The following is a 14,391-nucleotide window of genomic DNA, read 5'->3' on the forward strand; positions in this document are numbered from 1 at the left end:
CATCACAAGGAAAGCTCATTGGAATACTAATGAGCTCCTTGTAATGTATTTGCATAAGGTTCTCAGTGGCTGCTACTGGCTAGTAGGCACAGAGAACCCTTTTGAATATCGGGAGGAGGACTTCCGTGCCAGTAAGACTGCTTTAATAAATCTCACTGGCACAGAAACATTTTGAGCACTGGGGCCTCAGTCTTGCCACTGTGCATCTCTTCCCTTGAGAAGGAGAAATCTCTTTTGCTCTTATCTGTAGGTTGTTGGAGATGGGAAGGGCACCTCTTTAGTAAACCGCATGTTTTCTATTAGCTGGGTCAATATCAGTGAGCATGTGTGTTGGGGTGGGGGTGAATTCTATAACAGGGTACTGAGGCAGATTTATAACTGGGTGCCACAATTTGGTTACACTAATACCACGTGCCAAGCACTATAAATGGCGTTCGAAGTTAGGTGTCTAGATTGGCACACCTAGCCAATCTGGGCATGTAACTTCATTATTCAATTAAGATTAATCAGAACCATTAATTGAAAAGCGCAAATAAAAATGAATTATCTGGAAGCAGGGCCAGATTAAAGGATGGTGTGCCGGCACTGGCAGGAGAAAGCCATGAAGGAGCCTGCTTAGAGTGAAGTGGTGCTGTTTAGAGTCTCGCAATGGGAGGGAGGGAGAGATAGGAGGGTGGGGTCAGGGGGGGAGGAGGGGAGAGTAGCAGTCCTCCCCGGGTGCTCAGCCTGGCGTCATGAACTTCTTTGGCTAGCAACAGCATTTACAATTCACTGCTGTTGTCGGCTTCAGGCCTTCTTCTCTGCCGGGTCCTGCCTACTTCCTGTTTCCACAAAGGCAGGACCCGACAGAGAAGAAGGCCCGAAGCCGACAACAGCAGTGAATTGTGAATGCTGCTGATGCCCAAAGAAGTTCATGACGCCATGCCTTGGGTGACAAAAGGAGGAAAGGGAGCAGAGGGGGAGAAACTTGCTGCTCCCAACTGGAGGGAGAAAGAAAGGAAGAAGAAAGATGAGGGAGGGAATGAAAAGAGATGCCAGGGCTTGGAGGGAAGGGAGGGAGGAAGAGATGCCAGGGCATGGAGGGAAGGAGGAGACCAAGGGAAAAGGAAGGAGGAGATGTCAGAGCAGGGAGGGGGAGGGAGAGATGCAAGAAAAGGAAAGGAGAGAGATGCCAGAGAATCAGGAAAGGGAAGATACCAGACTCTGGGGTGCGATGGAAAGAAAGGAGATGAGAGAGATGCCAGAGCATAGGAGACAGGATGGTGACAGAGAGAGAAAAATGGAGAGGTGGCAGAGCTGAAATCAATCATGTACAAAGGAGAGAAGGGGCACAGGATAGACAAATTTATTGAAGGAGCATAAAAAGAGGGAAGATGCCATATGGAACGGGGAGAGGGCGGACAGCAGATGGAAGGGGCTGATGCTGCATCGAAGACAGAGAGTGGACAGATGCTGGCTAGAAAGAAGAGAGTGAAGACAAGATGATTAAAGCAGACACGACAAAAGGTAGAAAAAATATTTTTTTGTTGCTTTAGAATAAAATAGTATTGTAGTTGTATTGAAAAAAACTTTTATAAGCAGAAAATAAGGTAATCTTTTTATTGGACTCATTTTAATACATTTTTTACTAACTTTTAGAGACCAAAACCCGATTCTCATGTCAGGACAGTTTAATGTAACAACAGTATACTATATTGACCTGAAGAAGGAGGCTATGGCCTCTGAAAGTTAACTGAAAAATGGATTAGTCCAATAAAATGGTATATTATTTTCAATTTTGGTTTTATTTCTATTTGTTAATTTGTAAAGTGGTGATTGTCAGTATTTTCAAATTTACATCAGCTATATTTATATTTTGCAGAGTATTAGGGGGCTATGTGTCATTGTTTCTGTGGTGTTTCACTGTATGCAATTTGGCTTCTTGGTGGTTCAGTTTAACCTTTATCAACATATTTCTATTTTTAGTTTGTGATTACTTATTCCATACTGGGTGAGGGTGTATCTGTGTTCTGTGTGTATGAAAGACATGGTTTTCTGTTAGCGTTGACTAGCCTTGTTTGGAAAAATGCATCGGGCATGGTTCTTGGGAGCACCTTTAATAAACCTGATTTGAATCTCTTTATTTTCTGCCGATCTTCTTTTGTTTCATGTTGGATTCTTTGTTGGACCGCTTGCCTTGTTGTTTCGTTACAAGTTAACATACATGGAGTGGAATGTACTAGAGGAGTTACAGATTTGGTTGTTTATACATACATATGGGTTACAGTTGGTTGACGTAGAGTGAGGCAGTTGAGAGGCGTTGTAAACATGGTTATTAATATAGGGGTCCTTTTATCAAGCCGCGCTAGTGGGGTTAGCGCGTTGGACATTTAATCACATGCTAACCCCGGCGGCAAGCCAAAAAATTAATGCCTCTTCAATGGAGGCGTTAGCGACTAGCGCGGCAGGCGGTTTAACGCGTAGTATTCTGTGCGTTAAACCCCTACCGCGCCTTGATAAAAGGACCCCATAGACTTATATTTCGGATAGTATTACTGCTTTACAAATATTTGAACACTTTTATATATGCATGGAAAGGGTTCAGAGTTGAAGTCCTGGGTAAGTAGGTGAGAAGGGAAGGAAGGGGGGTTTTGTTCAGAGATGTTTGGGGGTTGCAGAGAAGAAAAACTGGTATGCTAATCTTTGTTTGTTTTGAATAAAAAAAAAGAAATAGAAGTGAATAAGAAAATAGATAAATGGGGGCGGGGCTATGGGTAGGGTGGGGGCGGGGCAGGGGGCCCCAGTATACTTGTGTGCCTAGGAGCCCTCGAAGAATTAATCCTGCCCTGTCTGGAAGGCGCCTAACTCAGTAGGCATTTACCAATTTGAGGTAGGCGTCTTCGAGGCACCTACTAGAAAATAGGCATGGGTTGATGTGGGGCGTGGTTTGACTTAGGCACACACATTTAGGCCAAGAAAACCCTGGCATAAATGGATTGCACCTAAGGTTTCAACACCGACTGGCGCCTACGACCACTTAGGCGCCGCTAGGCATGATTCTATAAACGGCGTCTAGTGGATGATTGATAATTGCGCTCCTCGGTGCCGTTTATAGAACCAGAATCTCACAATCGAAAAATCCAAAGGAAATAAGCTAGTAACTCTGGAAGCACATAAGAACAAAATAACTCAACTAAATTTATGTACAGGCTTAAGAACGAGTTACGTTTTTAAAGCTTTTCTTAAGTCAAATTTGTATGTAACTCAGAACTTTTAGATTTTAAGATTCTTACTGCTTACCTCTATTCCTAGCTGACAAACGGGCTAACTGTGCCTACCAGTGTTCCCTCTAAGGCAGGGATCTCTAAGTCCCTCCTTGAGGGCCGCAATCCAGTCGAGTTTTCAGGATTTCCCCAATGAATAAGCATTGAAAGCAGTGCATGCACATAGATCTCATGCATATTCATTGGGGAGATCCTGAAAACTCGACTGGATTGCGGCTCTCATGGAGGGACTTTGAAACCCCTGCTCTAAGGTAAAGTGTGCACAACCACACACTGTTCTTAATGTGGCCGTGCATCATTCCTGAATCTGCTACAGGAGAAGTGTTAGAGTCTTTGCCACTGGAAATACTGCTCAGTGAAATCAAATGAAACCACAACTGCGTTCTTAAGTATGAGTCGTACTTAAGTCGGGCATCTGTAACTCGGGGACTATCTGTATTTTGAATGTATATCCTCAGTGTGTAGTCATAAGCACTGAGAGCGTCCACCCTGTAAAGGCAACGCTCAATTGCTCTCGTTGGGTAGACTTGACACACACCATCATGGGAAATACATATTCTGTGTAATATGTGAAGATACAATCAAAATAAAGTGTGATTTTTTTTTTTTTTAATCTTTATTCATTTTCAAATCAAACAATAAGTGCACAAAAATATATCACAAAAGTAATTTCCATATAGCACTATAATATCTAACACATAAAATCTAATAGTGTAAAATCCCCATCCACCCACCCTTCCTCACATTCTCAACTAAAATAGAATATACTATATTATACAACATATTCTAACATATCGTATTAAATTACTTCCCAAATCCACTCTCCCCCTTGAGTGTGCTAGATATAACTAAAAATGAAAAAGTGTGATCTTTAAATGTGCTATAGTATAGTGCATCAATATTGTTGTGCTTCCAGAGAATAGCTAGGCAGATCAGTAACACAGTATAGATAACACTTATCTTAGGTGATCAATATATGGCAGCTGCTGTGCTTTTCATAAGCAACGGCATCTCAGATTGAATAATGTTTCATGCCCTAAAAACCAGCACTACAGACCAGGGTTCGACAGAGCTCAGTTTCAACGTTAACTCTTCCCCTTCATCAGGAACCCAAATTTCCTTCTTTTAAACTGCGTTTGTAGCGTGCGCAACTATTATACTTATGTAAACCGAGAGGAAAGAATGCTGAGTTTCCACAAGATAAACGTACCCCGGTGACATTACATTCACTCAACTTTATTGACAACAGAAAATGCAACAGAAAAACATGCTGATATGAAACAGAGCCCATTTTGAAATTTGAGAGGCCATTATGAGCCAACTTAATTAATCCAAATAGCATTGCTTCAAAGAAAAACACAAAATGTCACTTATAGCAGGGCCTAATTGTATAAAAGCATCTGTGTGCCTAGGTGCCATCATCAAATATTTGTAATTTGGTATCAATGCACCTATATTTAGGCTCCCATATATGCCAAGTCTGTTGCTGGAATAGGTGGTGGTATCAAGAAATACACATAGAATACTGAACTGGGATGTAGGTTCCAAACAGGACTGGTCAAACATAGAGAGTTGCGCGGGGACAGAAATCCCACCCGTCCCTGCCAGGATCCTCTCCGTCCCCACCTGTCCCCGTCAGGATCCTCTCCATCCCCACCCATCCCCGTCAGGATCCTCTCCGTCCCCACCCATCCCTGTCAGGATCCTCTCCGTCCCCACCCATCCCCGCAAGGAATTACCTCCATCCCCGCCCGTCCCCATAAAAAGCAGCAATTACTTCTGACAGGATCATCAATTCCACAGTTTCTTTTGTGTTTGCGCTGCTGTTTTCCTTGTGGAATCTCTTTGGTGGAACCCTTTTTTTGTTTTCTGTTCAGGTAATTCACTTATAAACTCCCCTCTTTTACTAAGGCTGACGTGTCCATTATATTATATGGACGAACCCTGCTTCCAAAGCCTTCCATCCCTGTGGGAGTCCCGTTGGCTAGAGGGGGGTCCCCGTGGGAGTCCCGTGGGCCAGAGGAGGGTCCCCATGGGAGTCCTGTGGATTAGGGGGGGATTCCTGCGATCCCCATTCCCGTGCAGACCTCTAGTCAAACAGTCTTCCTCCTGGAGCTGGATAAACTTGGCAGCTCTGCAGGAACAGGCTAAGAACCAGGGAAGCTGGGCAAGTCATTTTCATGCTCCATTTCCTCTGGCATAAATCAGAGATTCCAAGGGTGGACTGCCTAAAAGAGTGAGATTTAAGAGCAATGGGGATGATATGCGGACTACAGAAAGCAGGCCGGCTGACTGTGAATATTCAACTGAATATCCAGGGTGGTGTTTTTTGGTTGCTAAACAGCTAATCAGCTAAGTCAATATTCAGCACGGAGTAGTCAAGTTTATAATGGCCAAAGATAGGACTGCTATTTGCATGGTCTGATCTGGCTGCTAAACTTAGCCGCTTGACGCTGAAAATTGCTGATATAGCCAATTAACTTTTAGCCACTAACTGGGAATATTGAACAGAGATAACTGGTTATCTCATGCTGAATATTCATATTTAACTGGTCAGCACCATTTCTGGCTGGTTAAATAGTGCTATCGGCAGGATGGTCTTGATTTGATGGGTTCTATGTCTAGATCATTTTGGCTTTTGGTCAAGATTGCATTTCTGCCCTTGGGATGTTTAATCTAATGGCTTTTTGGAGATTTCTAGCTGGCTAAAGAGCAGATTCTGAATGCTCAAAATAGTGAGATTCTAAGGGCTTGTAACAGCGACCTAGATATCGTCCTCTGTTTTATACGGGTGGAAGCAGTGGATTGTGGTCCTTTTTCCTCCTTTAGAAAGAACCTTGGGGTAAAGCTTGATGCAGGTTTTCATTTAGAGGTACAAATATCCCAGGTGGCTCAGAATGCCTGCCTTAACTCATGATTAGTACCTAGGCGTTGCCAAGTTTTAGATCGAAAGTCTTTTCCAAACTGTGCTGCAGGGTCCAGAGGATTCTGATGCGCTATTTGTGGGCTTTCTGGTATGGCTCACATATTTTGTCGGGGGTAACCCAGGAGAGTCAAATCCACAAGCACAACTCTCAGAAGTGAAGGAGTGGAAAAGTCCAAACGAGACTGGTGAACTCAAGATATTTCACACAACCCTTTATTTCTTCATTACAAGATACATCGACTCGGCATGTGCATGTTTCGGCTCGAATGGCCTGCCTCAGGAGTCTACACTCATAGACACATATATTAGTAAACCAAAAACAAAATTGATGATGTACACATATACATATGAAGATAAATTTCATAAAACCATCATCAATTTTATTTTTGGTTTATTAATATACGTGTCTATGATTGTAGGCTCCTGAGGCAGGCCATTCGAGCCGAAACATGTACATGCCGAGTCGATGTATGTTGTAATGAAGAAATAAAGGGTTGTGTGAAGTATCTTGAGTTCACCAGTCACTTATTTTGTCTACATGCAGTCTAGAATGTAGCTGCCAGAACAGTGTGTAAGTGCCCAAGATGAATTTCTCGCAACTCCATTTTTGTGTACTTTACACAAACAACAGTTCAGTAACATTTAATAGGTCAATTTTGATTCAAACGTTTTGGCCAGCGACGTCTTTTAAATATTTCACGGATATTTAGCACAGCTATTTGCAGATGCCGCAGTGCTGGATATATGGATACAGTGACGAGTGCTGCTGCTCTACAAACAATGCGCTATAATCAGCAGCTATCCATGTAACTATATGTATAAACTTAGAACAGTCTTTGCTGTCCTAATTTCATACATCTAGTTCAATGTATCGCAAGCAATCCAGAGCCGCAGCACGCTAAACAGCAGGCCGTATGGGACTGGAGAGCACCCGGAAGTGCGCGGACGTTGACGCGATGTCATCACATGCACACATGATGTCATCACGCTGATGTCTGCACATGAACGAAGGTCCTGCAGACAGGCCCTGAGCCGCCAATGGAGGGGGGGGGTGCTCAACAAGAGAGGCGCAAAGAGGAGAGGTGCCAGAGAGGAGGAGAGGCGCTGGTGCCAGCTGACTGTCTACAGGATGTGCCTCTCTCTGTGAGAGGCACATTTTGTAGGCAGTCAACCGGCACCAGCGACTCGTGGTAGCTATCTTGCCACGGCACACAGTTTGCGATTCACTGATCTAGCTATATGGATTTCAGCTGAGTACTTACGATCTGTTCATAGACTTGGGCCCATACTCCATCCTCACTCTAGCCTGACATTATTTGAATAGTGCTGGAACAGTTTGTACGGATTTTCAACAGCATATGGTGGCAATTCTATAATCTAGGAGCAGAGTTGGGCAGTAATATATTACTGGTAATATATTCTACATGTGTTAAATTATTATTCGCAGTAACAGACTAGTAACTGTAACATATTCATGTTTCCGAATTAAACTAGTGACTGTTTTATATTACTTTTGGAAAGTAAGTTACTCAACAGTGATTACTCATATTTCATTTATATTACTTGAGAAATGTTGCCGGTAATATGCTACTGCTTCTATTACTTTTTTTTTTTTTTTTAATCCTTTCCTTTTATTTGACTACTGATATACTTTCCTCTCAGATTTCAATTTGCTGTCTATTGTTCAATGCTAATAAAGTTCCCTACATTTTGAATCTGATCTTTGGGGACATTCAGTGGCACTGTGATTAAGTGCTACTAAATATCACAACTTAGTTGGTGATAAGCAATTTAATTGGGCAGGAGGGGCTTTGAATATCAGACAGTTTGTTTCTTTCTTCACTGCTTTGAGCATCACCCTTTAAATCTAAGGAAGTGGTTTATAAATACTTTTTTAAAATAATGAAATAAGGGGAGAAGTTATCAATGTGGCCTACCATTAGTCCAAAATTCAGGTCAGGAAAATGACTATTTTCGAAACTGCAAGATATTCTGGCCCTTAAGATGTCTATCTCTTTTGGTCAATTTTGAAAATCAAAATGTCCAAATGTAAAGCATCCAAAATAATCCCATTTGGACATGGGAGGGACCAGTATTTTTAATGGACTAGCCACACAGACATTACAACAGAGCAGTGGAGCACCTTAAGTTGCACTGCTGTCAATTTCACATAAAGGGTGCCTGGTATTATGGTAAGACCTCCAAAACTCCCTCCAAATCTACTATACCTATCTGTCTACCAGCCCAATAGCCAGTACAGTAGGTTTTGAGTGAGTTTTGGTGAGCTTACACTTTCCACCATAAATGTAGTGGATAGGGTGGAAAATGGGCCTGGATCTTCCTCTCTAACTACTCCAGGCACCTTGCAGCTGTACTAGGATTTCCCATAATATCTGCAGCTGTCATAGAGACTGGTATGTACTGTTTCTCTCACATATTTGGGTGATCAGAGGGAGTAAGGAGGATTCATGCCTTAATCCCTCCATCTGTCAACTGGTCAGTTTGGGTACCTTTTTGGCCCTTACGTGCTTTTAAAACAGGTCTAACTCTGAACGTCTAAATGATGCCCTGGACATCTTCAAAGAGGTTTCATTATCCCTGCAAGCTATCCAAATCCTAAGGCTGCCCTAGTCCCACTCAAAATATGACTCTAATACACCCCCTTAAGACTTAGACAGGAATTGACCTACATGACATCTAAAAAGTCAGTTTCGAAAATCAGCATCTGGACGTTTTGGCAATTAAAAGTCCAAGTGCCACTATATGTCATTTTTTTTGCACGTCTATCTGTCATTGCATTACACGAGACTTGTGCAAAAATAGCATGAGTTAGTGGTAACCCACTGTAATAACTACACCCCTAAATGCTAAATAAACAAACTCTAGGCCCCAGCAAGCATCGGGGCAAAAGCAGAACTGGCTCCACTGCTTCTGGAGCCACCGGGGAAGCAGTTACCTGTGAGGAGTGAGAGAGAAGAGTAACAGACAAGAGAGAGAGAGCTGGTGAAGTACAGGAAGAGAAAAGAGACAGAGAAGGAACAGGAGTGCTCACTAAGGTTCTGTTCTCTCCCACCCACAGGTCAACCCTCCGAGGATTTTTCACACTAGGGAGACAGCCAGAGCCTCCTCTTGTGAGCTGAAGACATCCATGTCGGCACCGGAGTGAATATTAAAAGGAGAATGTAGTTGTCTGTGACGTTTATATATATTATATATATAAATATATACATATATCTGTATGAGAAATGAAAACTGTCACCTGTATCTCCTTCCCTGGAATCTGTTTTGTTCTAGATCTAATGCCACCCGATCATTTCCTGCAGAGACGCTTCAAGGCATAGAATAAGATGGCAGACCGAGCCCACCAGGCCCGTCGAAGCTGCCCGTTTTCCCTTCTGCCGCAGTGCGGCTCAAAGCTGATTCTGCAGCAGGGATTCTGCTTGAGCACTGGCCCTCCTTGCTGTCTGTTCTTTGTATCTTCTGGGTTTTGGGCCCTCGCAGGCCAGAGACTAGCAGAAATGCAGGAGGACGAGCTGCTGCCCACTGTCCCCCAGCCAGCAAGCGTCATGCTACAATGAATCAGGGCAGGCAGAGGACTGAGACTGAAGGTGGTCTCCTAGGGCATGTGCAGGGTGTTCCCCCCCCCCCCCTATATGCAGCATTTTGGCTAATGGGCTTCCCTTACCAAGCAGTGAGTACAGGACAGGGCCACCCTCCTCCCATCCCTCATTCCTGCACGCACATAGGTCACGCCCCTCACAGGCAGATGGGGGAGGATTCTTCTGCAAGTTCACAGTCTGTGTACCAACACAAATTTTGAGAGTTGAACCTCTAATCCTTTGCCTCTGGGCCAGAGACTTCACTGCTATAGAACCAGCCTCTTGGGCCCAGATCCCAGCCTTTCCGCTCCATTTCCTCTTGACTGCCTCCACCCCACCCCACTACCCTGGATGAGTACACAAGAGATAACCCCCTGCTGTGACCCCTTAACCATGCTGCTGTGACCTCCCTCCTCCACTGTTTTCCTCTCTGTGAACCTTAACCCTCCATTATGTCCTCATTTCCATGAATCCCTGTCTGAGGCCCCATTTCTTCTCCTGCCCTACAATGCCCATTTCTCTCCCAGAGACGATAGGACAAGTGCTTTCTTTACTCTGCCCAGTGGCAGTCTCAGTACTAGAGTACAGCTCAGCCCCTCATGCCAAGGATGGCCATAGACACAGCACTAGAACCCCCTTTCCCCTTCTCTCACTCTACATCTCCCATCTTTGTGCCTGCATCACTAGTTCATCCATGCTCCCTCTTGCACAGCCCTGGTACTGCATGGCCCGCACCGCTCTACTAGATTCTCTTGCTTCCTATCAGTATTTTCTCACTCGTGACTTTCCCAGTCTCTGCTGTAACCCGTCCTTTGATTACCCTTGTTTGATAAGATACCATTTAAAGAATCTTTTTCAAAGCATGCCGAATATTGCTAATGATTAGAGGCTCTGCAGTTGCAGATAAAGAACTCTGGATTATGGACATTATGTGGGAAAGGGGAAGCCCCAAATTTTGCAATCTGCTCTGCTCTTAGTTTTACAGTTGCCAGACAGCAACTTAGGATATTGTACAGGAAAGAGATGCTAGCCAGGGAGAGGGACCAGGCGATGTCTCATGACTCCCTCGGTTTGGTTGTCAGGGTCAGGTGCCTGGCAGAGGAATGATGAGCGGGGATCTCCTGTCCTGGGTTGCAAATCTCATGTGCAGGGATCTTTTAGTTGATAGGGTTGGATTTTTGATGGTGGCAGAGGAATAGTGAGCAGGGATCTCCTGTCCGGGGTTGCCAGGCTCACATGCAGGGATCTTTTTGCTCCTAGTTGTGGCAAGTTCAAGCTCTCTAGTGGCCAGCGAGCCAGAGCTCTTTACAGCCAAATAGAATTCAGAAGTAGTTGAGAAAGGAAAGAAATCATTAGCCGGCCTCTACAGCTCCTCTCCCCAGCGGTGTCGCCTACCTCCTCTCCTCCCTTTTGGTATTACTGTGTTTGTGAGTCTGCTGTATCTGTGTCTTTACTCAGTTGGGTCAAGCCAGTCAATATTGTGATTTCCATCATTCAATTAAAAAAAAAAAACCTTAAAAAGCTAGTAATAAAAATGACAAAATCTGTGCTGTCAACTGACTGTGTCCTTGTGTTTTTAGTTGTGGAAAGGAGTCTGCCCAGTGGAAAGGATTCTGAACCTGCAGCTCCAGTGCAATGCTTAGGATAAATTACTAGCCCTTTAAGCAGAATTGTTTTGTGCAATGTGACAGGAAGCAGACACCTGTGTAGGTACTTACTGATGTAACTGTATAAGGCCTGACCCATTCGATAATAAAACAATACCCAGGGCACAGGTTGTTAATCATCCCCTGTAAAAATACCTCAGTTGACCTAAAGAGATGTTAAAATACCTCAGTTGACTCAAAAGTGAGCCATTCTGCCTCCAAAAGAAAAGCCAATCGTCCTCATTCTGGACCTGGCTTGTCTGTGGAAACATGTTCCTGCTGCAGCTCTCTGTTAGGTAGAGATGATGGCGTTAGAGGTCATAAAGTGCTTTACCCATTTCCACTCAAGAGACTTTCAACAGCTTTGCTCCACTCTCTGAGACATTGTTCTCATAAAATAATTTAACAAGGGGTTCCTGAGGAGCAATCGAGTACCGAATGACACCTCCCAACCATGGAACAAATAACAGTGAAAACAATTGCAAGGGTCAACTAGCTTTTGCTCCACATTGTCAGGGAAAAAGTGCCCCAGATGGCATGCTGAGCTCTACAATCACCACATTAGGCCATTAGATATAATGCAGCGATTGAAGAGCTCAGGGAGATGTCCAGTTCTCAATCTTACATTAACTTCAGGAAATTATTAAAAACTCATCTCTTTATGAAGAATTCTTGGTATCTCAGCTATTATAGTTCCATTTTTCTCCTTGAATTCTGTATATAGAATTGTAATTTCCTGGCATATGCGCAGTTCTCGTTCTTGTAAACCGCGCTGAGCTGTGAGGTTGAAGCAGTATATAAGATTACTGTTATGTTATCTTTTTCTTTGTTTAAATCTTTTATTAATTTTGCCAAAATTAATAAAAAGGCAGTACAGTATCTACACAAACATCATTCATATATGCATTTATAATCAATCAAAATCCCCACAGCAAGATAACCCCCCGCACCCAACCAATACCTTGCAAGAGAATAAAACCATGACATAAATATCCCTCTCCCACCCTCCCTCCCCCTAGGTGTGTGTGCAATATACCAACAGGATCAAAGGAAACCCCCCCCCCAATTACAACGCATCCATAAATGATATCAAAGGGCCCCAGATTAACTTAAATCTCTTAGTATGACCCAGTATATCCGCGTTCATTTTTTCACATCTATAAATTAAACATAAATTTGCCCAACAAAAATGAAAGTTAAGGTGATCCCAGTTCTTCCAGTTACGCGGAACCATTTGTATGGCTACCCCGGTCATGATAAGGAAAAGCCGCCCTCTATATCTGTCCAATGAGGGCTTTAGTTGTAACATCGTCCCACATATGACTGCCTCATATGTCAAAGGAATCGATGCCTCAAGTATAGCATTCTGTCCCCTTATCGACTTCCAGAACTTGAGTATTAAAGGACAATAGAACAACAGATGATCCAGTGCCCCTAAATCAAGATGACAATGCCAGCATCTATTAGACTTAGAACTATCTAGCTTTTGTAAATGAACAGGGGTCCAAAAATGTACATCTCATCCTTTGAGTCCAAATTCATGGCCATCGAGACGCAGAAACATACTGCTTTATCTCAATGCTCCAAATTTCTCTAAGACTATTTTTTTGGTTTCTTATTCAAAAATTCAGAAATTAATTTATACCACCTGGCGGCCTGATGTCCCAGCCAATCTGTTATCTTTTCCTGACATTTGAGCTACAGTGAGCTAGCTGAAAATGAACGAGACTCCACTGAAAGTGCCTGTACATTACAACAGCTGCATTATCCGCCCACGCAAAGGTATCATGGGGAAAATGCGGAGAAGGCATGCGATACCCCAGAACTGGACAGCCATCCTTTGGCGTTTGTTATTCACAAAATAGAGAATCAAAGGTTGCATCTCGGTTGTCTTGCAAAAGGAAATCATTTGCTCAGATAGTTTTTCCCTATCCCTGGGTACGATGTCAGGTCAAAAGCGCGCCGGGACAAAGGCGCGCGCAGACAATTGAGCGCAGTGCGGAGGTGCGCGCCGCAGAAAATTACAGTTTTTATGGCTCTGATGGGGGGGGTGGGGGGGGTGAACCCCCCCCACTTTACTTAATAGAGATTGTGCCTTGTTGTGGGGGTATTGTGGGGGGTGTGGGGGGTTGTAACCCCCCACATTTTACTGAACACTTCACTTTTTCCCTGTTTTTAGGGAAAAAGTTAAGTTTAAAGTAAAATGTGGAGGGTTACAACCCCCCAAACCCCCCACAACGCCGGCGCGATCTCTATTAAGTAAACTGGGGGGGCTCCCTAAAAACTGTAATTTTCTTTGGCGCGCATCTCTGTCTTGCGCTCAGTTGTCAGCGCGCGCCTTTGTCTTTCGCTGAGTTGTCTATGAACCCCTGGGTACGTTTGCAGCCAAGCCCCAGCCTATTTAAAATGTTTCTGTTTTAAAATTGCACCTTAACTAGGAGCAGTTGGGTAATCGATCATATCCAATTTAAGGTACAATGTGAACAATAAGCGATGGTCCTTCTCTTGAAGGGTCTTTGGAATTGGAGATGTAGCTTGGTCTTTGCAGGAATAAAATTGGGTGAGGGAGATAGAAGGCTAGATTTTCAGATGATGGGTGACTTAAAAACATAAGACCATAAGAATTGCCATACTGGGACCACATGTCCATCAAACCCAGCATCCTGTTTCCAACAGAGGCCAACCCAGGTCCCAAGTACCTAGCTAGATGTAGTAAAACAGATATTATGCTGCTTATCCTAAGAATAAGCAATGGATTTCCCCAAGCCATCTCAATAATGGCCTATGAACTTCTTTTTTAGGAAATTATCCAAACCTTTTTTAAACCCTGTTAAACTGATTTTACCACATTCTCCCGAGTTTAATTCCAATGAATTCCACGTTGTGTGAAGAAATATTTTCTCTGGTCTTTTTCAAATCTCCTACTTAGTACAGTGTCTCGCAAACTCTCCAGAGCT

At 43.5% G+C, this 14,391-nt stretch overlaps 1 protein-coding gene across 3 annotated transcripts in view; it reads left to right on the forward strand.

Annotated features, from left to right (window-relative positions):
- SYP (synaptophysin) overlaps positions 1-11,357 on the forward strand; it is a 63,316-nt gene extending 51,959 nt beyond the window's left edge. For all 3 annotated transcript variants that reach the window (XM_033922065.1, XM_033922083.1, XM_033922074.1), the window contains one exon: positions 9,269-11,357. The gene's annotated coding sequence lies outside the window, so the exon portion shown is untranslated. The remainder of the gene's footprint in view (positions 1-9,268) is intronic.
- The last annotated feature ends 3,034 nt before the right edge of the window (positions 11,358-14,391 follow it).

This window comes from Geotrypetes seraphini, chromosome 1 (assembly GCF_902459505.1).
Source record: "Geotrypetes seraphini chromosome 1, aGeoSer1.1, whole genome shotgun sequence".
Classification (NCBI taxonomy): Eukaryota; Metazoa; Chordata; class Amphibia; order Gymnophiona; family Dermophiidae; genus Geotrypetes; species Geotrypetes seraphini.